This window comes from Callithrix jacchus, chromosome 12 (genome assembly GCF_049354715.1).
Source record: "Callithrix jacchus isolate 240 chromosome 12, calJac240_pri, whole genome shotgun sequence".
Taxonomy (NCBI): Eukaryota; Metazoa; Chordata; class Mammalia; order Primates; family Cebidae; genus Callithrix; species Callithrix jacchus.
In genome coordinates, this window is record NC_133513.1 from 86,463,674 (window position 1) to 86,490,955 (window position 27,282).

The 27,282-nt window shown below is 40.5% G+C and overlaps 1 protein-coding gene across 4 annotated transcripts in view; it reads right to left on the reverse strand.

Moving 5' to 3' along the window:
• The window catches only part of FRA10AC1 (fragile site, folic acid type, rare, fra(10)(q23.3) or fra(10)(q24.2) candidate 1), a 91,991-nt gene that overhangs the window by 60,420 nt on the left and 4,289 nt on the right, over positions 1-27,282 (reverse strand). For all 4 annotated transcript variants that reach the window (XM_078346068.1, XM_017979140.4, XM_078346066.1 and 1 more), the window contains exon 3: positions 17,951-18,041. The gene's annotated coding sequence lies outside the window, so the exon portion shown is untranslated. The remainder of the gene's footprint in view (positions 1-17,950; positions 18,042-27,282) is intronic.

A 27,282-nucleotide genomic window follows, 5' to 3' on the forward strand; every position in this document is an offset into this window, starting at 1 on the left:
AATTGTGAATGGCTCTGAACTTAAGGCTTTCTACAAATGATGAGATATTTAAATAGAAAGTTAAGAAAACCAAGAAACCCAAGAGTATCTCACCCAGTACCATTCTTTCTTCTCTACTCCTCCTGACACCTTCGATACTCCCTCAAGCCTTCAGTTTCCTTTGCTCCCTATGGGAAAGCCACTGGATTCATTCAGGACAAGATGTGAGACATCACACTCAGACTATGAAGACTGAAAATAATCTTGGGGTTACCTAGGCTAAGCATTCGGGAACCCAGAAACACAAGTGGCTGAAGGTGAAAACAAGACCAGAACCCACATCTCCCAGTGCCCTCTGGGAGCACAATTTTTCTTCTTCCTGAAATGCAATCTGAAACAAAATTCTAAATTAAAAATATTTTTTCTGCTCAAAACTGTGCACATGTGCACTCTCTCTCTCTCTCTCTCTCTCTCTCTCTGCAGAATAGAGTCAATAGAAGGAGATAAAAGCTTCGGAATTCAAATATCACCTTAAATACATTGACTGAATAGCATTCTGTAAGCAAAATTACTTTAAAAGGGAGGAAGACGAAACATTTTTATTTTCTTTATGTTAGATCTGCCATCAAAAATAATTGATACATATGCTTTTTATTTTTTAGCATATCATTGTTACTTTCCTCGAAACTGTTATGTTATTCCTTGTACTTGTTGTATTCTCCTTTCAGGACTAAATCTGCTGAAAGAAAAAGACCACATCTTATTCATCTTTGCATTCCTTATGGGCCCTTGTATTATTTTTGGCACATTGTTCTATATAAGCCTTTGGCACAGTGCTTACTCTTCTTAAAAGTTGGTGGAATGAAAGGGCATGAAATGACCTTCATCCCATATTTTTTCAACTTTTACCTTCACCACTTAAAAGAGAAAAGTCAAATAGCAAATCAATTGTGCCATGTCAATTGGAGAATTTAACAATCTGTGTTTTAAAAGAAAACAGCTTAGGAAGCTCTGGGCTCAGACATACCCTTCTGAAATCAAAATCGCAGAGATGAGGCTGAACAGTTGAATCGTCTTTTGAAACAAATTAAAAATTCAACCCATAGTAATTTTGGCAGAATGAAAACATCAAGTTGCATTTAAGCCAATTTCCCTTCCCTTTCTATAGTCGATGAGTTGTTCTGGGGCACAAGAAAAAATTTCAAGGATTGTGTTTATTTACCATATTTTCAGGAAAAAGTGCCTACTTGCTTTCCTGTAAAAATGAGAGGAGCAGAGAAGCTTCCTAGACTGTTCTCAGATGCTTCAGCTAAAAGGTAAAATTAGAATAACAGTGCCAATAATTGAAAATAAGGAGAAAAAAATATGCCAAACACTTGTACCAGCTGCAGCAATTAAGTAAGCACCTGCTTTATGCTTCATCTGCCATCATCCCCACCCTCTTTGTTTAGGCTGGTTTCTGGGGTTTTGTTTGTTTAGTTTGTTTGTTTTTTGAGAATAAATGCACCTCGTTGTACAAGCACACAGAGCTGGCTGTTTCCTTCTTTTTATTTCTTTCCTTTCCATTTGGCTATCATTAACTCAGGCATGACAGGAAGATCCAGACACGGACAAGGTAGTAAAGACACCAATATTTCTAAAATCTAGGACTTTGGAGCATGTTGGGACCGATGTAACCATAGTGATCACTGGTATGAGAACACTAACGTTCTCACTAACCAGCAGGTTACACCATCCCAGGGAGACCTTGCAAATGAAAATGTAGATTAGATTTCTGGAAACAAGATTTCTATTAGCTTAGTCCTGAACCTTAGCTATGCAACAAAAGCCAGTTCCTCTGCAGAGATTTAGGCTCTCAAAGAGACACCACCAAAGAGTTCTAGACTGTTATCAGCATAGGGCTTAGCATGAGCATCAAATGAGATATAAAAGAGGTGCTGAAAAGTTGGAAGAATTATGCAAATGTAAGGCAGGTATTAACATTAAAGATGTTTATCATCATCCATCTAAGAGAAACAATACCGTAAGTGTATTCATCCACTGGAAGTAAATTTGCACTTTTTAGAGCCCTGGGGTACCATTTCATCTTTTCCCCTTTATCCTGTCTATAAAAGCTGGCTAATGATGCACCTACCTCAGAGGCGACTGTGAGGCTTAAATGAGATTATGTATGTGAAGCACCTTGCTCCATGCCTTGTATAGAAAAGATACTTAATAAATGTGAATTGCATTTTAAGGGGAAAATCAAGTACATTATCCTGAGAATTCTTCAGACTTGCAGTTCATCAGTAGATGCTTCATATTAAATTACATGTTTCCAACACAGAAAAATGGAGCGATCACCCTCAACAGTACACAATCAGTGGAGCTGGCTATTTCTCACATGGAGAAAACAGGTGTGAAACAAAGGCATCCATCCTTCACTTTGTAGGTGTCAAAGTAGCAATTCCCCTCTACTCATACTCATTACTACTGCTCTGTCCTTCTGCGAGAAACATTTTAAAGCTGGTTTTGAATGTCCTCTATCACAGCCAGACACCAGCAAAAGAGAGATTCTGAAAACAGAGCAAGAGCTTCTAGATATAGACCAGAAGCTCCTTGAAGTTAGGGATCATTGTGCCTGGTTCCTTGCCACATCTCAGCACTTTCAAGAGTACCCAGCACAAAACAAGCCTTCAATATGCACTTATTGAATAATTTCAGTACATCAGAAATATATGAGGAAGAAAATGAGATACGAAATTAAAGGTGCTTTATTTCATCAATTTGATTGGCATGTCCTGCTTCATCTACCTTTGGTGCAAAATAAGGTCTCATTTGTTTTGGTGCTTGATATGGTTTTGATGTGTCCCCACCCAAATCTCATCTTGAATTGTAGCTCCCCAAATTCCCACATGTTGTGGGAAGGACTTGGTGGGAGATAATTGAAGCATGAGGGCGATTTCCTCCATACTGTTCTCACGGTAATGAATATGTCTCATGGGATCTGGTGGTTTTATAAGGGGAAATCCCTTTTGTTTGGCTCTCATTCTCTGTCTTGCCTGCCGCCTCCTAAGATGTGTCTTTTGCCTTCCACCATGATTGTGAGCCCTCTGTAGCCATGTGGAACCATAAGTCCATTAAACCTCTTTTGCTTTAGGTACATCTTTATCAGGAGCATGAAAATAGACTAATACAGTGCTCAAACCATAATAACTGAAGTTCCTCTTATTGATTAGGGGAGCCCATCCTACTCTTATGGCGTACTTGTCCCATGAAGTGCCCTGGTAGAAGTACCAGGAGTAGATAGTCCAAAGTGATTAACTTATTAATTGTTAATTAGTTAATATTGCCTCATAAAAGAAATCAGAAATTCTTGTGAGGCTCTCAAAGAGACACCATCAAGGAGTTCTAGACTGTTATCAGCATAAGGCTTAGCATGAGCATCAAATGAGATATAAAAGAGGTGCTTTGAAAAGTTGAAAAAAATATGCAAATGTAAGGTAGGTATTAATATTAAATATGTTTATCATAATCTGTCTAAGAGAAACAAGATCACTGGAAGTGAATTTGCACTTTTTAGAGCTAAAGGGCTCTGCTGTCTGCTGTTTGTGTTGCTTTACATCAGTGCAAAAACAATAAAGTTCAGTTAACTACAATGAGACCCTATTTGTTTTAATATTGCTACGATATTAAGACAGATAACTATTGACAGTCCTAAAGGATTCTTACAGATTTGTATGTGAGAAATGGTCTCTGTGTGTGTGTGTGTGTGTGTGTGTGTGTGTGTGTGTGTGTCTGCCTGTCTATCTGTCTCTCTCTCCCTCTCTCTTGCTGTGGCACTATGTCTACCCTTGGAACACCTGCACTAATCAGGTCTGAGCTTCTAATGTTACAGCACCTGTGGGATGACGAACTTTCAGTTTACACAAACAGAGCGACTTTGTCCCAAGGTACATCTATGATGCCTGAGTGGCTGGATCAACAGATGCACTGTCCACACCCTACAATTTTCCTAGAACCCTTTTCTTGACTCCACTCTCCCCAGGAGAACCTAGAAACCCTTAGCTTTAGTTTAAGGCAGTAACGTCTGAGGATGTTGGGAAGGGGAAGAGATGAGCATACTAGGAAAGCAAGCAGTATGATCAAAGGCAGAGTAGCAGGAAACTCAAGGTCAGCCACAAGAAAACTTCACTTATCTGGACACAGAATCCATGCAGGGTGGGGAGCTGGGAGATATAGAAAGGCAGGGCCATTTATGGATTTTATATTAAGGGCCAAGTGGCGGACAGAGGGGTCAAGATTTAAAGCAGCAGTCATTCTTTCCTCAGAACATGACCAAAATGCCTTTGAAAGTTCCCCTTTCTACCACATTTTAGACTTGGTGCAGAGAACTAGAACCCACTGCCACTACTTCAGTGTCCTGCAAAATGACAGTGGACCTAGGGTGCCCTACTGAGCTACAATGGCACATAGGAGTAGACAGCCTTCCAAATCATTAGGGCAGCATCTCCCAGGCTGGCCTATTGCACAACACAGAATCATTCTATGATAGGAACGAACTAAATGTGTTATAGGAGTGATACGGTTTAGATCTGTGTCCCCATCAAATCTCATGTCGAATTGTAATCCCCAGTGTTGGAGGTGGTGCCTGATGGGAGGTGACTGGATCATGGTGGCAGAGTTCTCATGAATGGATTTGCATCATCTCCTCGGTATTGTTCTTGTGATGGCAAATGAGTGAGTTATCATGAGATCTGGTCGTTTAAAAGTATGTAGCACCTCCCACCTCTCTTTCTTGGTCCTGTTCCTGTCATATAAGAAGGCTGCTCCCATTTTGCCTTCTGCCATGAGTAAAAGCTCCATGAGGCCTCCCCAGAAGTAGATGCTGCCATGCTTCCCGTACAGCCTTCGGAACTGTGAGCCAATTAAACCTCTTTTCTTTATAAATTGCCTAGTCTCTGATTTTTCTTTATAGCAGTGTAAGAAATGACTGATAACAAGGGGCCCTTGAAAATACAGAGTCTATGAGAATCAGAGAACAGAGAGTGATCATATCATGAGAAGTGACTCCCCAAAATCCTATGTGTTGATTGATAGAGAGTATGTTCATTCACTGACCTGGCCAAGGAGAATGTGATTGGCTTAGACTGATCTTGTCATTGGATTTCAACCTTGGCCATAAAATAGAACCGCCTGAGCAGCTAAAGAAAACTCCCGACATCAGGTCCACACCAATGATTCTTGACTCATTGGGGCTGAGGGAACATAGTGAGTGTATGCAGATGTTCAAGAGAACATGGTGAGTTTATGCAGATATTAATAGTTCTATATGGCTTGAACACAGCATAGGGAAATAAATTCATCGCTTTAGGCCTCAGGTGACACACTAGGATTACCACTGCTCTGTGGGACATGGAAGTGGTGGGGTAAGATTTAATGCCTTGCACCCAAGTCTAAAATGTGGTAGGTGCCCCTGTAGCCATATCAAAGTAGGTGCTGTTAAACAAGGGAATCTTAAAGAAATCTTTTAGAGAGGATACAATGGTTAAGGGTGCAGGCTTGACTGCAGCCCAAGATGAGTTCAGTTCTATCATCTAACACCTAGGGAGCAAGCCAGGGGACCCAGACAGGAACTTTTGGAGGGAATCAAGTACTTAAAGAGGTACTGCCTTTAGATTACCTTGTCCTTACACTGTTCCCACTATTGTCTTTCCATTATAGTGTTGAAAACTGTAATGCCCACATATTTCACTATAATGTACACAAATTCAAAAAAAAAATATTGCAGGTTTGGAGAATGTACTCAGGAAATGTGACAGTTTCTGCTCTACTTGCAAAGCCCAATAACTTGTATTCAGGTTCTTATGTTCTTCTAAGAACTTACCATGCCAGAAACCTATCCTGATTCTACAATTTACTTGCTATGTGCTATTGGGCAAGTTGCTTTACCTGTTTAAAACTCAGCTTCATCTCTTATATGGGGGTAATGATAAGTAGTTATGGCAGAGATTCTGTGTTCCTCAAACTCTGTTTCCTTTTCCTCCTGGTCATACTCCTAGTGTATGACCAACCTTTCTTGCAGCTAGGCAGGCTATGTGATTGAATTCTAGCCAATGGGATGTTGGCAGGAGTGATGCATGCTACCTCCAGGCCTAGACCTTAAGAACCCTCCCATGGGGTCCCTGCCATATGGACTTGCTCCCTCTCCCCTTATCTGCCGGTGTGATGCAGAAGATCCAGTGAAGAACTTCAAGGTCCTAGAGAGGGTGAGTTTACTCAGGAAGGAACTTGAGTCCCTCCCACTCCTTCTGCCCATACTGTGTCATGAGTGAAAAATCAGCCTTTACAATATAAAATCACTGAGATTTAGGGATGTTTGTTATGGCTGTTAGCCTCACCTGACTAATTCAGCAATTCTGAGAATCAAACAAGAACATTTATTTATAAGCACAGTGTCAGGCACATAGTAAACATTTAGTAAGTAACAGCTATTTATTATTAAATAATGTCTGCCTTGCAGACATCTATATGCCTAAAGGCATATAGACTTTTCCCTTCCCATTTCTTCAGTGCTATTTCTTCTCTTTGATCCAGTGACCAAGACAACTCTGGATGTCCAGTGGTGCTTTGTCTTTAAGTCTAAACACAATATTAATGCACTACTTCTCTCTGGACCTTGCTTTTCTAATAACGTTTCCTCGCAAAAACATAGAGGGTAGAGGGGATGTTTCTATCGACATGATAATGGTTCTGAAATGAGTCAGAAGTATGAGGCATTTCAATTGGCATCATTCATCACAGCTCCATTTTTGCTTCCCCTGCTTTTCTGTATGAAGTCTACAGCGCTGAGAGTTAAATTAGTTTGAGAGCTGCCTTGGATGAGCAGCACAATCTGCTCCTCTGTAGCGAACATTTCATAAAAACTGTTCCTGTCGAATTTTCATGAAACTTCCAAATTTTAATTAGAAACTGGAGAACCAGATGGGTGGCAAAAGGAATTTAAGGTAACAAGGGAGTAAGTGCTCTTACTAAGGTAAAAATCAATAACCGTGCGACTAGGTGGCCACTTAATCGGCATGACTTGGAAAGTTCTAGGGGTTCTCCCTATGGCCCTCAAACATCTCCATTACATGACAGCGATGCCTAAAATTGTTAATAAAAACTTTAGGCTGGGTGCGGTGGCTCAAGCCTGTAATCCCAGCACTTTGGGAGGTCGAGGCGGGTGGATCACGAGGTCAAGAGATCGAGACCATCCTGGTCAACATGGTGAAACCCCGCCTCTACTAAAAATATAAAAAATTAGCTGGGTATGGTGGCGCATGCCTGTAATCCCAGCTACTCAGGAGGCTGAGGCAGGAGAATTGCCTGAACCCAGGAGGCGGAGGTTGCAGCGAGCCGAGATCGCACCATTGCACTCCAGCCTGGGTAACAAGAGCGAAACTCTGTCTCAAAAAACAACAACAACAACAAAAACTCTTCACAATCACATGTTACTTTACAGTTGACCCTTGAACAATGCAGGAGTTGGTGTGCTAACCCCTTGCAGAGTCAAAAATCCACACATAACTTTTGAATTCCCAAAAACTCAATTACTAATAGCCTACTGGTGACCAGAAGGCTTACCAATGACATAGTTAACACATATTTAGTATGATATATTTACTATATGCTGTCTTTTTATAATAAAGTGAGCGAGAGAAAAGTGCTATGAGAAAATCATGAGGAAGATAAAATATATTTACTATTCATTAAACAGAAGTTGATTATCACAAAGATCTTCATGTTGAGTAGGCTGAGGAGGAAGAGGAGGAAGAGGAAGAAGAGGGATTGTTCTTCCTGCCTCATAGGTAGCAGAGGCAGAAAAGATGGAGAAGGTAGAAGAGGAGGTAGAAGAGCCAGGCACACTCACTGTAACTTTATGGCTATACATTACGTTTTCTGTCTTGTTTTTGTTTTTTCACATCTCTAAAAACGTTTCTATATGTTACCAATCCTTCTTTCATCAATTTATTTAGTTTCAGTGCCCATATCTTAGTAGGGTCCATCTTAGAAAAAAAGTCAAAACTAAAGATCAGAACTACTCTACCAGATCGTCTAATGTCAATTTGTTTTCTGGAATTGCTTTCTGTACATCTTCTTCATCACCTGATACTGGTTTGAAACCACTCATCTCCATCAAGTTGTCTTCTGCTGTCTATGGTGTGGTGTTTGCTAGCTCTTAAATTTCTCCAAGATAATCTTGAAAACCTTCTATTTCTCTCTCTCTGTCTGTTTTTTTTTTTTTCATTTTTGCCATATCTGCAATCTCATCTACACTGAAAACTTGTTCAGGTAGATATTCTTTCTCCTCAATAATTTTTTTTTTTTTTGAGACAGAGTTTTTCTGTATCACCCAGGCTGGAGTGCCATGGTGTGATCTTGGTTCGCTGCAACCTCTGCCACCTGGGTTCAAGTGATTCTTCTGCCTCAGCTTCCCAAGTAGCTGGGATTACAGGCACACACCAACATGCCTGGCTAATTTTTTTTTTTTTTTTTTTTTTTTGTACAGACAGGGTTTCACCATGTTGGCTAGGCTGGTCTCAAATTCCTGGCTTCAAGTGATCTGCCTGCCTTGGCCTCCCAAAGTGCTGGAATTACAGGTGTGAGCCACTGTGCTTGACCCTCAATGATTTTCTTAATAGTGTCCAGGAATTTGTCTGCTGTCTTTTGGTTGGTAGGAGCTGCTTATTCTCTTATATTGACATTTTTAAAGCAAAATCTCTTTCTACAATTATCAAACCATCCTTTGCTGGCATTTAAATGCTCCAGCTTTAGATCCTTCACCTTCCTTATGCTTTGTTACATAAGGACTTTGTTTTTTCACTAATTGTATTAGAGTCTATAGGTATGCCTTTCTTGTAACAGTCCTGCATCCATACAAAAGCTGTATTTTCAACACGACATTAAAGGGTATTTCAACTTTGGATTCCAAAATGATAATGTAGAAACAAGCTTGCTTTGACTCCTCCAAGCAGAAAACTAAAAACAAACATACAGCTCTGAGATCATAACCGGAAAATTCCCAGCACTCAAATATCTCTTAACCACAAAGGAAGATAGTTAAGAAAAGAAGCAAGGAGTTACAAAACAATCAGAAAATAAGCAACAAAATGACAATAGTAAGTTCATGCTTATCAATAACAACACTGAATGTAATTGAGTCAATTCTCCAATTAAAAGGCATAGAACAGCAGAGTAGATTAAAAAAAACAAAACAAAACACAAGCACTAAATATGTGCTGCCTGCAAGAAACCTGCTTTGCCTATAAAGGCATATATAGACTGAAAGAGAAGGGGAGAAAAAAGATACTCCATGCAACTGGAAACCAAAGAAAGACCAGAAGTAGGTATACTTAGATAAAACTGACTATAAATCAAAGACTGTAAAAAAAGACAAAGAGGGTCACTATGTAATTACAAAGGAGTCAGTCCATCAAGAGGATATAACAATTATAAATATATATGCAACCCAACACTGCAGCTCCCAAGTCTGTTAAGCAAACATTAATAGATCTGAAGGGAGAGACTGACTGCAATATAATAGTAGCAAGAGACTTTAATACTTCACTCTCAGTAATGGATGGATCACCCACGCAGAAAACCAACAAAGAAACAGCAGAGTTAAACTTCACAAGACACTTAATAGGTCCAACTGGCATTCACAGAACATGTTACCTACCTGCTGTGGGACACCCATTCTTTTCACTAGCACACAGAACATTCTTAAGAATAGACCACATCTTAGGCCACAAAACAGGTGTGAACAAATGAAGAAAAAGAAAAGTACAAATCATAGCAAGTATCTTTTCTGACCACAATGGAATAAAACCAGAAATCAACAAGAGGAGACTCATTCAGGAGCACGTTCTTTTATTTCCATGTATTTGTAGAGTTTCGGAACTAAATTATGACCAATGGATCAATGAAGAAATTCAGAAGAAAATTTAAACACTTCTTGAAACAAATGAAAATGGAAATAGAACATGCCAAAATCTATGGGATATAAAAAAAGTAGTACTAAAAGGAAATCTTATAATGACAAGCATTTGTATTTTAAAAAGTAGACTTCCAATAAATAACTTAAGGATGCACTTCAAGAAACTAGAAAAGCAAGAATAAACCAAACCCAAAATTAGTAGCAGGAAAGAAATAATAAATATCAGAGCAAAAATAAATGGCATTGAGACTAAAAACAGTACAGAAGATCAATGAAACAAAAAAGTGGGTTCTTTTTTTGAAAAGACAAACAAAATCAATAAACCTTTGGCTACACTAAGAAAAAAGAGAGAAGATCTTAATAAATAATATTAGAAACAAAAAAGGGGCATAACCACTGGGACCACAGAAATACAATGAATCATTATATAATGTTATGAACAAATATACACCAAGACACTGGAAAACCGAGAAGAAATGATTAAAATCCTGAACACATACAACCTACCAAGATTGAACCATGAAAAACTAGAAAACCTCAGTAAACCAATAATGTGTAACAAGACTGATGCTGTAATAAAAAGTCTCCCATAAAAGAAAAGCCCAGGACCTGATGATTTTACTGCTGAAATTCTACCAAGCATTTAGAAAACAACTAATACCAATTTTATTCAAACTCTTCCAAAAACAATGAAGATGAAGGAATACTCCTAAACTTATTCTACAAAGCCAGCATTACCCTGATTCTAAAACCGGACAAAGTTACAACAAAAAAGAAAACTACAGATCAATATCGCTGATGAACATAGGTGTAAAAATTCTCAACAAAATACTAGCAAACTGAACTTAAAAACACATTAAAAAGATCATTCATTATGATCAAGTGGGATTCATCCCAGAAATGCAAGGATAGTTCAATATATGCAAATCCATAAATGTGATACATCACATTAACAGAAGCAAAAACTAAAACGATGTGATTATTTCAATAGGTGCCAAAAAAGCATTCAATAAAATTCACTATCCCTTTATGATAAAAATCTCATCAAACTAGCTATAGATGAAACATACCTCAAAATAATAAAGACCATACGTGACAAACCCACAGCTAACATCACCACTGACAGGGAAAAATTGAAGGCCTTTACTCTAAGATCTGGAACAAGACAATATAATACTGGAAGTCCTGGCCAGAGCCGTTAGGTAAAAGAAAGAAATAAAGGGCATCCAAATTAGAAAGAAAGAAGTCAAATTACCCTTGTTTACAAATGGCATGATTTCACTCTTAGAAAAATATAAAGGATCCACTAAGAAACTGTTAGAACTAATAAATGAATTAGGTAAAGTTGTATGACACAAAATCAACATATAAAAATCAGTAGCATTTACATAGACCAACAGCAAACAATCTGAAAGAAAAAAAAAACAAAACAAGAAAGCAATGCCTTTTACAATAGCTACTAAGAGTATAAAATATGTAGGCCTCAATTTAACCAAAGAGGCGAAAGACTTATACAAGAAAAACTACAAAATACTGATGAAAGAAATGGAAGACAATACAAAAAGAGTGGAAAGATATTTTATGCTCATGAATTGGAAGAAGTAATATTGTCCAAATATTACAGTATTAGCAGTAACACTGTCCAAAGCAATTTACAAATTCAATGCAATCCCTGTCAAAATACCAATAACATTCTTCACAAAAAATATAAAAATAATTCTATAATTTATATGGAACCCTGAAACACCTCAAATAGTCAAGGCAATCCTGAGCAAAAAGAACAAAACTGGGAGCATCACACTATTTGACTTCAAAATTTATTACAAAGCTGGAGGCATCACACTACCTGACTTCAAAATTTACTACAACTGAATCAGCATGGTACTAGAATAAAAGCAAACACATGGACCATGAAATACAATAAAAAAAACGAGATACAGTCCAGGCTCCGTGGCTCACGCCTGTAATCCCAGCACTTTAGCAGGCCAAGGCAGGTGGATCAGGAGGTCAAGAGATTGAGACCATCTTGGCCAACATGATGAAACTCTGTCTCTACTAAAAATACAAAAATTAGCTGGGCATGGTGGTGCGTGCCTGTAGTCCCAGCTACTTGGGAGGCTGAGGCAGGAGAATCACTTGAACCCAGAAGGCAGAGGTTGCAGTGAGCCAAGATTGTGCCACTGCACTCCAGCCTGGCGACAGAGAGAGACTCCATCTCCAAAAACAAAACAAAACAAACGAACAAAAAAACCGAGATACAAATCCACACATTTACAGCCAACACATTTTCAACAAAGATGCTAAGAACATGTAATGGGGAAAGGACATTCTCTTCAATAATTGGTGTGGGGAAAACTGGATATCCACATGTAGAAGACAGAAAGTAGACCCGTATTCTCCCCATACACAAAAATCATATTGAAATGAATTAAAGACTTAAATCTAAGAGACTATGAAACTACTAAAAGTAAGCATTGGGGAAATGCTCCAAGACATTAGTCTGGGCAAAGATTTTTTTGTGTAAGACCTCGAAAGCACAGGCAAGCAAAGGAAAAATAGACAAATGGGATTATGTCAAGCTAAAAGGCTTCTGCACAGCAAAGGAAACAATCAACAAAACGAAGACACAACCCACAGAATGAGAGAAGTATTTGCAAACTACTCATCTGACCAGGAATTAACAACCAGAATATATAAGGAGCTCAAACAACTCAATAGCAAACAAACAAACAAAAACAAAAAGAAAACCCACAAGGAAACAGATTTTAAAATGGCAAAAGATCTGAGTAAACATTTTTCAAAAGAAGACATACAAATGGCCAACAAATATATGAAAAATGCTCAACATCATTAATCACCAGAGAAGTGCAAATCAAAACCAAAATGAGATGTCATCTCATCTCAGTTAAAATGGATTTTATCAAAAAGATAGGCAATAACAGATGCTGGCAAGGATGTGGAGAAAAGGGAACTCTCATACACTGTTTGGTGGGAATGTAAATTAGTATAGCCATTATGGAAAACAGTATGGAAGTTCTTCAAAACACTAAAAGATAGAACTTCTGCATGATCCAGCAACTGTGCTACTGGGTAGATAACCAAAAGAAAGGAAATTCATGTGTATAAGAAATATCTGCCCTCCCATATTTACTGCAGCGCTGTTTATAATAGCCAGAATACAGAATCAATGTAAGTGCCCATGAGTGGATGAGTGGATAAAAAAAATGTAGTACATAAACTGTACTAAAATATTATTCAGTCCTAAAAAAGAATGAAATCCTTTCCTTTGCACCAACATGGATAGAAGTAGAGGATATTATGTTAAGTGAACTAAGCCAAGCATAGGAAGGTAAATATCACATGTTCTCACTCATACGGTGCGAGCTAAAAAAAAAGTGCATCTCATGAAGACAGGAAGTAGACCGGTAGATACTAGAGGATGGGAAAGGTAAGAGTCAGGGGGAGAAGCAAAGTGGAATAATGGGTACAAATATATGGTTTGCTAGAAGAAATAGTGTTAGCTATATCAATAAGGAGCTATAGTTTAGAATGACATCTTCAACATGTAAAAATAGCTAGATGAATTCAAACAGTTCTAGTATAAAGAAAAAAGACAACTATTTAACATGTTGGCTCTCTCAAGTACACTGATGTGATCTTTACAAAACATGTGAATGTATTAAATTATCATATACATCCCAGAACTATGTGCATCTATTATGCATCAATATAAAAAAAGTGTTTTGCAAAAATTGCAAGGTTGTCATGTCAGCTGGTGTTGCTGCACTGCAGCGACAGCTTCATGCATTTCCTTTTCTTCTTTTACAATGGTCTTCACACTGAATTTATTTACCCTGAAATGGTGGGCAAGCACAGCTGCAGATCTCAATCTGTTACACATTGAGCAATTCACTTTTTTTTAAATAATGTCATGACTTTTTCTCTGCTTCTTGGGAGTACTTCCAGCATCACTAGTGGCACTTTGTATGGGTCCCATGGTGTTATTCAAGGTTTATAGCATTGTATTAAACATGATGAAAAATGCACACAAACCTTGGGAAATCATTTTTACTGCGACATGCAATTTAATAGAGAGGCAAACGGCTCACATGGAGATGATAGTGTCACAGGGAGTTTTAAGCGAGCTCACTGCAATAGCAACAGGAGGTGGCTACAAAAACTATTACAGTAGCATAGTATTACTACAGTTAATTTTATGCAATTATGATTTAATACCACATCTTTACATTTTGAGTGTTTTTTGTTTGTTTCTTTGCTTGTTTGTTTGTTTGTTTGTTTGAGACAGGGTCTCGTTCTGTCACCCAGGGTAGAGTGCAGTGGTGGGATCATGGCTCACTGTAGCCCTGAACTGCTGGGCTCAAGCAACCCTCTTGTCCCGGCCTCCCAAGTAGCTAGAACCACAGGCATGTACCACCACGCTTGGCTGCATTTCTGTTGAATGCAGATGGTGCCATGTATAATCCCTATGGGTTTGTGTAAGATTTGATAAATTTTAACTTTTAATAATAGATTTGTGTATGTTTTGCACTAGCATATGATAAAATGAATTTGTATCTACATATATCTTATGCATTCGTAAGCTAATCACACTATATTACCTGCCCCTCCTGGACTCTCACGGCTTTGTGGCACTGCCAATAATTATTTAAACCCTTTTCAAGCTTTTGCCCTATTCCACCTTGATAATTCTCTTCATTCTGGTGATTGTACTCTAGGAACAATAGTTCCCACCCAAATCACTGTCTTGAACATAACTTCAATTCAGAATTCCATTCTAGAAAACAAAAAAAGGGCCCTAGGGCTTACTGTGGCCAGAGTTGTGGGAACTATAGCAACTGTCACTCCTTGGGAGATTTTATTTACCATGAAATCACAATCCTATTACATTGGGACTCCACCTCCTTCTAAATAATCTTAGAAAAATAACTGGCGCAAGTCTATCAGCACTAGAAAAGTCTGTAGACTCACTAGCAGGAGTGGTTTTGATAATAGATGAGTTCTTGGTCACCTCCTACCTGAACAAGGAGGAGTCTGTGCTGTCATCAATAACACCTGTGGTCTGGAGAAGTGGAAACTCATGTCCAGGACATTTTCAAACAAGCCAAAAGGCTGCACATACTTTCCCAAAGTAACCAAGACTGGTTCCCAAGGTCCCATTCCTTGGACCTTTATTCCTTGTCATGCTTCTTTTAATTTTTGCCCCCCTGCCCTTTTTACGCTCTCATTAAGATCATGTCTTCCAAATTATGATTCCACCTACAGATGGCTATGCAATCCCCATACTGGCCTGCAACAGCAACTTCCATTTACATAGGCACTCGATAGAATCTAGTCCCAACCCTTCGTGAATGAGTTTTTCATGACCCTTTATGACACAGAGCAAAAAAAAAAAAAAAAGGAAAAATACAACTTATCCCCTCAAAGCCCCCTTTCAGCAGGAAGTAGCCAGACAGACTCATCACTTCTCTTCACTGCCATTTTCCCTTTCTTTAGACCCCATAGGCAGCAGGTGAACATGAGCATGGGAGAATGTAAAGGGTCAAAGATTTGACCAAGATATGTGTCAGGGGGGCAAATGAGGAGAGGAAAATCACATGGTGACCACCGAGCAGGCTCTGGAGACAAAAACTCCTTATCTGAAGAACTTGGAAGTAATTAAACTTTCCTAGTAGCTAACGTTGGTATCTAGGTCTCTTTTAAAAATGTCACAAGGAACTAGAATTTGTATACATCTCCAGAAAGCATGCATGTCAAAACTCATTGTGCAACCCTTGCTGACATTAAAGCACCAAAATGTCTACAGATGCAATCATGTATCATGACCTACCTGCCTAATACAGTCCAAATTACCCTTAAGCTCCCGCCGTAAGGTCCATAAATGCTCCTAAGGAAAATCCGTCACGACATGCTCAGTTTTCTCTCACTGAGATGCCCCATTGCATCTTTTGCAGCATTCTTTCTTTCTAAAACTTTCCTTTTTCAAATTTATACTGTTTTCATTAAATTCTTCTTACCAACCCACAAGGCGACCACTTTCTGATACAGCGGCTCTGACACCTCGCCTGGCAAACGTGTTCAAATAACAAGGAAAGCAACAGAAGTAGACTGAACATGTGGATTCATCTGCTCACAGTTCTGGAGGCTGGAAGTCTAAGATCAACCTGTCAGCAGGGTTGGTTTTTCCTGAGGTCTCTTGCAGACAGTCACTCTCTCCCTGTGTCCCCATATGGCCTTTTCTCTCTGTGTGTGCATTTCTGGTGTCTCTTCCATTTTTCTCTTCTTTTCTTTTCTTTCCTCCATTTTTTTAAAGACAAGGCCTGGCTCTATTGCTCAGGCTGCAGTGCAGAGGCATATCTTGGCTCACTGCACTCTTCACCTCCCCAGGCTCCAGCCATCCACCCACCTCAGCCTCTCAAGTAGCTGGACTACAGGTGCGCACCACTATGCCCAGCTAATTCTGTATTTCGTATAGAGATGGGTTTCAGCATGTTGCCCAGCTGGCCTCAAGTTCATGAGCTCAAGCCATCCACTTGCCTTAACATCCCAAAGCACTGGGATTACAGGCATGAGCCACCTCACCCATTCCCCTTTTTCCTAAGGATAGCAATTCTATTATATTAGGACTCCACCCTTTTTGGCCTTAATTACCTTCTAAATAGAGTCACGTTGGCCTTAATTACCTTCTAAATTCAACATGAATTTTGGGGGGACAAAACTCAGTCCTTAACAACATTTATTCACTGTTTGCTTTGTACTAAGAGCTTTCAATACAGAACCATCTTGAATGGGGGCCATTTTACAGACAGAGGTAGGGAGGTTACATAACCTACCAGTGATCACCGCCGCCAAGGTAGCGAGCGGCAAGGCCGTTGTCTGACTCTGGGAAGACCACAATATAGACAGTCAGAGCTGAAAGTAGGTCATTCGTGGAGTGGTTGGGAAGGTTTCATAACCTCTATAACTTTCTGATATTTACTGTTTGTACAGTAGTTCTCTTATCTGCAGTTTCACTTTTTGAAGTTTCAGTTACCCTTAGTGAACTGAGGTCCAAAAATATTAAATGGCAAGTTCCAAAAATAAACAATTTGTAAGTTTTAAATTGAGCACCATTCTGAGCAGTGCATGAAATCTTGCGCCCTCCCACTCCACCCCCGGATGTGAATCATCCTTTTTTATCCAGTGTATCCACGATGTACACCCTACGAATCCGTTAGTCACTTAGTAGCCATCTCAGTTATCGGGTCAACAAGACAGAATGCTGCCACGGTCCCAGCTACTCAGGAGGCTGCGGAGGGAGGATCCCTTGAGCCTAGGAGTTTGAGGCTGCAGCCAGCTACCACCATGCCTGTTAATAGCTACTGCACTCCAGCCTGGGCAACATAGCAAGACTCTGTCTCAAAAAAAAAAAAATTTAAACTTAGTATAATATATATAGGGTTTAGTACTATTTGTGGTTTCAGGCATCCACCAGGGGTCTTGAACTGCTATAGCCCTCTGACCCTTAAAAATAAAATGGTCCTGTGGGATTGTCTCCAGGGCAGTAGCATCTGGAGAAGCCATGGAGATCAAGTTCCAGGTACAGCCAGTGTTGTAAGAATGAAGATTTCAGGGACTGCTGACAGTGGTGGAAACCAACTACCAAGCTACCCTCGATGCCTGGCAGCTGCAAGATGGAAGAAAGAGGCTGCAGGCAGCTGGCCTGCGACTGGGTGTGTGGGAGAAAAGCCTGCACAGGCCATGGTAAGCTGGGAGGTGCCTCACTCATTCCCTCATTCCCTTCCTCATACCCTCCCTCACTGCCTTATTCCATAGTTACTGGGCTCCTCCTGTGGCCAGCACTACCAGGTACTGGAGGATTCAGAACTCCCATCAAGGATTTCTTTCTTTATTCTCCCTAAAGGCCCTTTTCTGGGAACAACAATGTCTCCCTCTCTTGCCTCTGCAAAAAATAAAATAAAACAAAATAATCCTTAATAAGAAGTGATCAATTACCTTTCACATTTTCTTGGGTTCCAATCATAGCTCTGCCATTGGTTAGGTTTGTGATCTATTTCTTTCTCCTCTTTAGCTTTAATTTCCTCACCTGAAAAAAATGGACATATCAACAATATCAACCTCAGAGAAATAAATGGCACAGTGTAACATACATAGAAAGATTCTTAGCACAATGTTCAATACTAAGCAAGGCCCACTTGATTTCTTGTTTATTATTGTTCTCCTTGTTTTCTGTTTTTTTCCTAAAAACTATGCCTCAAAACCCTTGGTCATCTTTGTGAGGATTCAGAGGCAAAGGAAGGAGGAGGTTTCCCAGATCTCACTGGGCAAAGAGGCTGAGGTGGGACGCTGCCCACTGCCGTGGTCACCTGACAGGCACAGGGCAGTTGGGGCCCTGGGAAGCTTTCTGGAGGGATCAAGGCAGAGTCAGGGCCCTCTGGGTTTAGCTCAAACGGTCCTGGCACCACAGTCAGGATTCCTGCTGCTGTTGCTGCAAGAACCAGCCTGCCAGTGCCCTCACCACACTTGTTTCTTCTAGTTTAATTGCTCTTCTCCACCACCAGAAGGTAGGAACTCTGTAGGTCTAGCTTGCTTTCTTTCCTTGTTTTCTTCTTTCTTTCTTTCTTCTTTTTCTTTCTTTCTTTCCTTTCATTTTTTTCTTTCTTTCATCTTTCTTTTTTCTTTCCTTCTTTCTTTCTTTTCTTTTTCTTTCTTTCTTTTTTGACACAGAGTCTCCCTCTTGTTGTCCAGGTTGGAGTGCAATGGCATGATTTCAGCTCACTGTAACCTGCACCTCCCAGGCTGAAGCGATTCTCCTACCTCAGCCTCCCAAGTAGCTGGGATTACAGGCATGCACCACCACGCCTGGCTAATTTTTGTATTTTTAGTACAGATGGGGTTTCATCATGTTGGCCAGGCTGGTCTTGAACTCCTGACTTCAGGTGATCCATGGCCTCCAAAAGTGCTGGGGTTATAGGCGTGAGCCACCGCGCCCAGCCTCTAGCTTTCTACTGAATGCCCAGTGCCACATGCACCATGCATGGGGGACATGCTTAAGTGTTTGTTGAATGAACAAACCAGGACAACTATGCAGAGTAAGAAATAAGATTCATTTGCTCATAGTAAAAAACCAAAACAAATCCAATGTTTACCTAGCTCTAATCTGAGCAACATAATTATAGTCAAACTTTGGACAGTAGACTCACCACCTAAGCAAGACCTGTATCCATTGTTACTCACTTTCATGTTGGCCCAGGAGAGTAGCAAAAGGAGATGCTGGGTGCTGTTCTCTTGCAAACTTTAACCATCAGCTCCAAGTGCTGACGCTGTCATTTGAGAGAGCCCTCTGAAACCTGGCTCCACTCCAGGAAATGCCCAGAAGGATGCCAGCTCGGAGCTGTGTTTCTTCAGGGTTCTGGGATTTACCCTTACATTAAAGTGGAAGTGCCTATAACACAGGCCTGGGGTTGACGGGTTGTAGTATCAGTCAGGAAGCCATTCTCCTCTATTCTCCCTACTCCTCAGACCTGGTGTCCCCTCTCATTCCTGGCCTTGCCCCCAGTCATTCTGACAGCCTCAGAAGGGCGCTCTTATATCAGGAGGTACCGTGGGTAGCAGGAGACGTACTGAAATAGTAGCAGCTATGTGCTAACTACTTTCTTGCATTATCTCATGTCCTCTTCAAATTTTATTTTATCCTCAGTTCTGGGATACATGTGCAGGAGGTGCAGGTTTGTTGCACAGGTAAACGTGTGCCATGGTGGTTTGCTGCACCTATCAACCCATCACCTAGGTATTAAGCCCATGCATTAGCTATTTATCCTGATGTCTCCCTCCCCCCACACGTCCCCTGCCACAGGCCTCAGTCTGCCTCATTTCCCTCTCTGTGTCCATGTTCTCATCACTCAGCTCCCACTTATAAGTGAGAACATGTGGTGTTTGGTTTTCTGTTCCTGTGTTAGTTTGCTGAAGGTAATGACTTCCAGCTCTATCCATGTCCCTGCAAAGGGCATCTCATGTTCTTTTCACAGCAATCCTGTAAGGGAAGCACTAGTTTACCTATGCAACAAACCTGCACCTCCTGCACATGTATCCCAGAACTTCCATGCTATAGATGAGAAACTCAGGCTGAGAGAGTATGAAAAAGTGCCCAAGGTCACTCAGCTGCTAAGAAGCAAGACTTGAGCTATGATCTTCACACTAGGCTGCATCCTAGTGGATTGGTATGACCCAAGGTGCCTCCAGAGCTAGAGCATGGTCGGTCTCAGTCATTTCCTTGCTCCAAACAATACCATACAAACTTTTAAAAAATTTTTTTGAGACAGAGTCTCTCTCTATCGCCAGGCTGGAGTGCAGTGGTGCAGTCTCGGCTCACTGCAGCCTCTGCCTCCTGGGTTCAAGCGATTCTCCTGCCTCAGCTTCCTGAGTAGCTAGGATTACAGGCATCTGCCACCATGCATGGTTAATTTTTGTATTTTCAGTAGATACTGGGTTTTGCCATGTTGGCCAGGCTGGTCTCAAACTCCTGACCTCAGGTGATCTAACCGCCTTGGCCTCTCAAAGTGCTGGGATTACAGGCATGAGCCATCACACCTGACCCCATGCAAACAGTTTTCGCAACATGTGCTTCACATAGACAAGAACTCAAGAACTGTCTATAAGTTCATATACATCAAAAATAAGGAGTCACGTGAAAAATATTTTGGAAATAGACGGAAGTCAGTGAAGCCAAAATATATGGTCTTAGACAAGTCTAACCTCTGTAAGCTTCAGTGGGGGATAATAATGCCTTGCTCACATGGCAGGTGAAATGATCAATTGAAACAATGTTTGGGAAGCACTTGGCCTGCAGGTTTCCAGCAAGCATGGGTTCCTTTTCCTTCTTTGCTGCACTCCTAGGATCAATAGAGGCAGTGTTGAATATGAGCCAGCAGTAGGCTGGTGCAAAAGCCTGGTGCTTCCCTGCTGTTAACACCCATCTTTGCCCTGGACCCTCAGGACACTAATCCTATGGTCATAACCAGTTCCGTCATTGCTTTGCTATTTTCTGCAGTCAAATTCCTAGCTTCTTGGGTCATCATTCCTACAGAAATCAATGGGTGTAACACAGGCCATAAGTCACAGGCAGCAATGGAAAGCTCTGAGTTCCTCCAGAACGAGAGTATAAAGCCAAACCAAATAAAACAGATCCCTTCTAAAGGGATAAGACAAAAGCAAAAAGGCTGAAACCCAACATTATGAAGTTCAAGTTTCCAAAGCATGAACACACTAGTTGCATGATTTTCCTTTTAACTTCAGAATCTTAAACCAAAAAAAAAAAAAAAAAAAACTAAAACAAAACAAAAGCAGTTAATAGTTTCCTCGAAAGAATGAAGTTTCTTTTTTTAATAAATAAATAAATAACTGCTAACAACTATCTCGGGAGTGATTCAGGCACAAAGAAGAGGAAGATAGAAGAGTAAGTATATTCTCAACATTATATTCCAATAAGCACACCACATTCCAGGGCAACACCTCTTAGAGCCACTGCTTTCCCCTAGTACCACCCCCAAATGTATTTTCTGGCTAGATTACTTTCACCTTGTCCATGACTTAGAATTATCCTTTTTTCAATTCCCTAACAAACTTCTTTTCTTGAGTAGATTTCTATTCATGTCTAGCCAGCCAAAAGGGTGACCTTCAATGACCTTGCCTGAATTTTTGGTGCTTGGGTCTGATAAAATTCAAATATATTTCCAGAAAAAATGCTAAATCATTAAAAACATACCTTATTAAAATATTCTGGGATAATGTGATTCTGCATTCTTTTTGCTTAAACTTTCCATATGCATTTTGGTTAACTGCAGTACGTGTACCTAGCATGCCCCAAATGGGGAAAACAAAGTCTTTCTCAACCTCTGTGTTTACAAGTTATTTCTCCTTTCTGGGGAGAGAAATTAGGAAGCTCTAGAATTAACATTCTATAGCTATAATTTCTATGCTATAAAGATGAAGAAACTGAAGCCCAAGGAAATAAAATGCTTTGTCCAAGCCTATACAGCCTTTCTACAGTTCTTGCCAGAGGATAGCTGTCAATTTATTTTGGATTCCTGTATGAAGAGCATTCAGCTTCCCCCAAGTTAATGGATTATTGATTGATGTTCAGAAAAATGCACAAAGAGGTTTGCTGTGTTTCCACTGTGAGAAACTCTTTTACTCCTAAGAGCATTTGGGGCAGGACAGTTCTTCACACAGAGGTCCTAAGAGTTTCAGGGTGTTAGCATTTCCAGTCCAACAACGGGAAGTCTAGCATTTCCAGTCCACCTAAAGAGAATTCAAGGATCAAAACAATGAGAATCCTCACTCTCCTCCCTACCATGTCTTCTCCTGGGTCTTCTATAATACTCTCCTCACTAAATAATCATTTCTTTCTTTTTTCAAAGTTTCTTGAGCATCCAGAAATAGCCTCGAGTGATGTTTATTCATTCAGTAGCTTCAGGCATATGGTGCAAGATGAAGCAGGAGGCAACTAGGCCCAATGTTTTCAGAACTCCTCAGGACACCCAAACAGCTATTTGCTACTTACTTTGGGAGGTGCAAGAACTTGCTTACCACTTTCCTTGTCTTTACGGTAATCACTCCCCAGTAGGAGTGCTGGCGGGGGCTGCTTACATGACAGGATCTCCAGAGATCACCCAGCCCAAGAACTTCCTTGCAAAATCAGACCCTAAATGTGAAGGCTTCAGCCCAAGGTCAAACAGCTCATCCATTGCAGAAGGAGATCTTGGCATATTCTTTCTTCTAGTCCCAGAGGCAGCCTTCCCTTATGTGACAGCTTTTCCAAGGGTTATGCTAGTTATGTAACTAGACTAGCTCAGGGTTCCAATACCATTCGCCTCATAGGAGTTCTGTACTCAGGCAGTTATTGCCTGCCCCTGTGTGAATAAGATCAGATCACCTTTGCTCCAGGAAATCACTCCAATACAAGGAGATGGTGCTGTGGAGCAATTCAGAGCATGGACGCTAATGTCTGAATGCCTCACTTTTAAGCCAGTGCAGACTCTTATTCTTGGGCAAGGTGCTTAGCCTCTCCATGCCTCAGTTTGCTCATATAAAAAATGGGGGCAAATTAACCAAACTATGTTACAAGGATTAAATGAGGTAATGATTCTAATGCACCTACAATGGAGCCTGGCACATTACAAGGATGTGTTAAAGGTTGGTTATTGTTGTTATCATTGTCATTGTCAACATCATTGAAAATTATATTGTTTTTCCTTTGCTGAGAATTAAACCAGGGAGAGAAAGCAGAGCTGGTTCAATTTCTCCCACCAGCATGAGCCAGAGGAGGCTCTTCCCTTGGGGACATAAGCAATAACCTTCAATCGATGGCTAATTCAGGTTCTGCTTGAGTCTGAAGATAGGTATAGTAATATATAAATTCAGCATACTTAATTTTGGTAATAAAAATTAAGAAAAACTCTATTTTTTAAGAGTGAAGTACCAGCCCACAGCTCTAAACTAACTTTTCTCTTTTACAAGACCATTTTAACTGTTTCTCCTAGGTAACAATCATTTAACCAAGGGCCTAGAAAGAAATAAATTGTGGGTACTGCCTTCAAGGAGGCTTTCTTAAAAATTTATTTTTTAATTGACAAATAGTAAGTATACATATGCATGGGGTACACAGCAATATTTTGATACGTCAGGGTGATCAGCATATCCATCATCTCAGATATTTATCATTTCTCTTTGTTGGGAACATTCAGTATACTCCTTCTAGCTATTTGAACTCTATATTATTGTTAACCATTGTCATTCTGCAGTGGTATAGAACACTAGAACTTATTTCTCCTCTCTAGCTGCAATTTTATATCCTTTAACAAAACTCTCTGTATCCCCTCCCCCACTTCTCCTACCCTTCCCAGCCTCTAGTATCCTCTGTTCTACTTTTTTCTTCTATGAGATCATCTTCTTTAAGCTTCCATGTATGAATGAGAACATGTGGTGTTTAACTTTGTGTTCTTGGCTTATTTCACTTAACATAATGTCCTCTAGTTCCAACATCCATGTTGCCATGAATGACAGGATTTCATTGTTTTTTTTTATGGCTAAATAGTATTCCATGGTGTAGATATGCTACATTTTCTCTATCCATTCATCTGTTGTTGGACATGTAAGCTGATTTCCTATCTTGATTATTATGAATAGTGCTGCAATAAACATGGGAGTGCAGATGTCTCTGCAAGGAGTCTTTCTAAAGAAGAATTTGCCGCCTTTTTTCACATTTGTCTGAGTGTCATTCTGTGACAGGTTTGGAATCTTGGTTAACTAAATAGGGCCAGGGCTGAAATCCTCCTGGTTTCACTGGCCCTCCTGCTGTCTTTCCTGCAGTCCACCAGTCCTAAGGGATGGTTCCCGAGGCTTCAGGCTGTTTCCAGTTCTCTTTAAGCCTGGTCAGCTGCTTTCTGCTGAAGAGTGGAAGGGTATATTAAACATGTTTCTAAATTTTCTGTATCCTGATGCTGTGACATCTGGGGTTGTGCTGACCCTGGAGGGACTGCCCCTCCCTGGGTTAGCCAACTCGGAGGGACAGTAAGTGGCTCACGTGGGAGAGCGCATCTTTCCGCTGCAAACCAACCAATCTAGAGTCACCCCTAACCACTTCCTTTATTGGGCTATTTCTCAGGGCCACCATCCACCTGCTCTAATCACCCCAGGGCCAGGTACCAGACAACTAGGAACAGTCCCTATGCCCTAAAGCTCACTGAAATGATTCAAAGCCTGTTTACCCTGTCTTGCATTACCGTTCCTGCAGAAATCACAATAATGTCTGCATTTTCCCCTTGCTCCCCCAGGCCCCTGACCAGCCCTGATGCTTCCTCATATGCCCCCACTATATGAGAAGCTATGCCTCCTCTTTTATACATGGGGAATTCTTTATCATACCCCAGACCAATTAAATCAGAACCTCTAGAAATATGACCCAAACTTTAAGATGTTTTTTTTTAATTCCCCAGATGATTCCAAAGTGTAGCCAAGTTTGAGAATGGGTGCTTTAAAACATCCCCATCGACAATTTCATAGTATACATTTCTAAGTCAAAAAAAAATTGTTCCCATAGTCATTTCAAATACTAAAAATACGGAGGCTATTTTAACTTAGAATCTTACCCTCTTCACTATTTACTGCCACTTATATCTACATTTATGCCTCAATTGCATAACTATCCATGAGGGAGATCAGATTTTGCCAATAAAAAAGATTTTACCCAACACAGTGAGGAACTTTTGGTGAAGAAAGGGTTAAGATGATAGCCAGCCCAGTTGCATGCTGGGAATTGTAGTACAATAGTAGTGCCCAGCCAGTGAGGCGCTACCAGCTCCAAATCAGCTCACAGCATCTCTCATTCTACACAGCCCATCAGAGGGGCAGTATCCAGCAGTGGCTAACGCTGTGGACGTCAGAGCCAGGACACCTGGTTTCGATCACAGCACCACCTCTCACTAGATTCAGGACCATGGGCCAACAACTTAATCTCTGACCCTGTTTCCTTTTCTGCTAATATAGGGGAAATAATAGTAATATCTAGCCCATGGCATTGTTATGAGGATTAAGTGAGTCAATATATGTAAAGTGCTTTAGAATTGCAGCTGGCACATAATATGCATTTTATGAGAGTCAGCTTTCATTATTATTACTTCTGAACTCCTGTCTTGGCCCAATTTCTATTCTCATATACTATAAGAGACAAAAATCCCCTGATTCCACAGTTAGAACACCAGAGGTTAGCTGTCCTTGGCAAAAGTATTCATATCTGTCTAAATTGTCTTCTGGTCATTTCTCTTTAAGACCATGAGGTTGAGTTAGGGGCAAAGGTCAATGAAATTAGCTATCAGAGCCTGGTGCACCTACTCGAATGAGTGTCCCTGGATGTCACCTGCCCAGCCTCTGCTCTCTCTGCTCTGACAGCAGTACCCAACTTGCCTTCATGGAACCACCTCTCTCCCACCATGCGCAATCTTGGTGAGATTGCCTGCCCAAAGTGCTCCAATGGGCAGGGCGCCTGACCCAAGCTCAGTCCATCATACTCTATCTTTTGGGGAGGACCATGGGGATAAGAATAAATTGGACTAGATCTGTCAGAGCGCATCATCCATTAGCTCCTGCCACATATATTCCCAAGTTCTCACAAGTTCCTTCATTCAAATCCTGCTTAGTCAACCCCTCCTTGGATTCTGTGAGTCATTCTATCAACAAGGCAACAAGGTCCTTTTACACTTATGTTGGCAGAGTCAGTGTCTGCCACTTGCTACCAAAGAGCCCTAATGACCTACTACTGCTAAATAATCTTAAAGATCGTCCCTTGACCCCCTTCCCATTTATTTCCAGTGGAACTATCAGTAGTCAAATGCCACTTTGCAACATTCTCTTCATGTACATCGTCACTCATCCTAATATCAACAATGCAGAAATAGTATTGTTATTTTTACTTTATTAATGTTGCAAATGAGGCACAGAGAAGCTAAGCAACTTGCCCAAGTTCACACAGCCAGTGAAGAACAGAAACAATATTCCAACAAGTCTAATTGCTAACTTCAACCAGTAAGTGAAATTTATTGGAGTCAAGATCATTTCCCTGCCATTTTGGACTCCTGGATTGGGAAAGGATCTTCAGCATCCTCTAAAGCAGTTTTCCGTCCTTTCTTTTTCTTTCTTTCTTTTTTTTTTTTTTTTGGTTGTAAACTGAAAGAAGCACAATTTATATCAAAATTGTGCCTACATACATACACAAAGAATGGAAACAAAGGCTTCACAAGGCAATAGTTATCCTTACTGATGCAATATGCTCTAATTTTTTATTCAAAATGATTTTACTTTTCAAATTCTACTTGCACTCACTAGGTTGATATTGACGTCTGGACCCACTATCATATCTGACATGCAGTTTTGCATACCCTGCTCTGTTGAGAAAGCTGCTTAAAATGACACCAGTTTGCATGTCTGAGTGTTTGTAAAAGGAGGCAAGGCCATGCTTGATCTTTTAAGCCTCCCAATAGTGATTTGTTTACTTGCACAATGTGTGTTTCCTAGGCCACCACACCAGCCTGAGGGGAAAACTGGGATCATAACCAGGCACATGCTGTTCCTTTCTTACTCTGCTTTCAACAGCTCTTCCAGAACCACCAGAAACCCCCAGCCGAGGACCCCCTTCCAGTCTTTCTGAGGATGCCCAGGGAACACTGTACATGTGCTCCCAAACATCGTACCTTGTCCCTCATTTTCCTTCTCTTCTGCCCTGCCTCTCTGCTGGGATTGTTTCCCAGTTCCTTTGATGTCTGCAGGGCTGT